The sequence below is a fragment of the Elephantulus edwardii genome, unplaced genomic scaffold, assembly GCF_000299155.1.
Source record: "Elephantulus edwardii isolate Elephantulus edwardi_28Jun2011 unplaced genomic scaffold, EleEdw1.0 scaffold00294, whole genome shotgun sequence".
In the NCBI taxonomy this organism is placed as follows: Eukaryota; Metazoa; Chordata; class Mammalia; order Macroscelidea; family Macroscelididae; genus Elephantulus; species Elephantulus edwardii.
The window spans coordinates 1,260,361-1,261,657 of NW_006400044.1; positions in this window are offsets into that span (position 1 = coordinate 1,260,361).

Sequence of the window (1,297 nt, forward strand, 5' to 3'; positions counted from 1 at the left end):
TGCATACCATCAGGTGAAATCCATGTGTATAACCTGCATTTGTGTCTCTTATAAAACGTATTTGCAATGAATAAGTCATTGATTGTGCAAAATTCAATCGTTCTATCTCCATCTTCATTTCTGTCACTAAGTCCATGTTTTCCAACTACTGATTCTTCTTCTCCGTTCCCAACTTTTACGTTTCAGTCACTCATCATTATCAATGCATCTTGATTGCATGTTTGATCTGTCTCCGACTATTAAATTTGGTAGAAATCATCTATTTCTTCTTCTTTGGCTCTGGTTGTTGGTGCATACCTATGTAAAATCTTTGGGTGGTACATGGAGTATACACTTGACTATTAATTGAAGGTTGGAAATTCAAGCTTTCCCAGGAGAGATGTAGAAGAAAGGTCTGGTAATCTGCTTCCTTAACAAATACATCGAAGAAAATGCTATTGAGTTCTGCTCTCTGCGGTATAGCAGAACTCCATAAGTTAGCTTGATGATGATGTGTTTTATTTAAGTCCTCACTAGCCAGGCCTTTTACTTTTTTGTTTGTTTTTAGAGTAAATAGTATATTTTTGCTATTTAGAGATATTAATTTGTCACCTTTTGTAGTAATGTGCACCCCTCATAGCATCAGTAAATTGTGAGATTATAAAAATTGATGCCTTTGAGTTGTGGTGTTGGAGAATGGTATTGAATATACCATGAACTGCCAAGAAAAGGAACAAGTCTGACTTGGAGAGGGTGAAACTAAGTTGCTTCTTGGAGGCAAGGATTTTGAGACTCCATTTCCTATACCTTGGGCATATAGCCAGGAAGGACCAGTCTTTGGAGAAGGATATCATGATTGGAAGAGTTGGGGTATGGTGCAGAAGTAGAAGACTCAAAATGAGATGGATTTATGATTTTGGACTTTACTCCCAGTCTCTGATCCACCTTGTGTACGGTGTTTCAGCTTTCTGCAAGTGGTAGACCAGTTTTGACAACACTGTTTGTTGAATAGGTTATCATTTCCCCATTTGATAGGTTTGATTTCCTTGTTGATAGATAGCTGGGTCTATTTCTAGGTTCTCATTCCTGTTCCATTGGTCTATGTGCCTGTCATTGTATCAGTACCATGCTATTTTGGCTACTACTGCTGTGAAGTAGGTTTTGATGTCAGGGAGTGCTATGCCTCCGGCCTCATTTTTGTTTCTCAGAAGTGTTTTGCTTATGCAAGGTCTCCTGCCTCTTCAAATAAACTTGAAAATTTCCCTTTCAATCTCCTTGAAAAATGAATTTGGTGTCTGGATTGGGGTTCATAACAGAC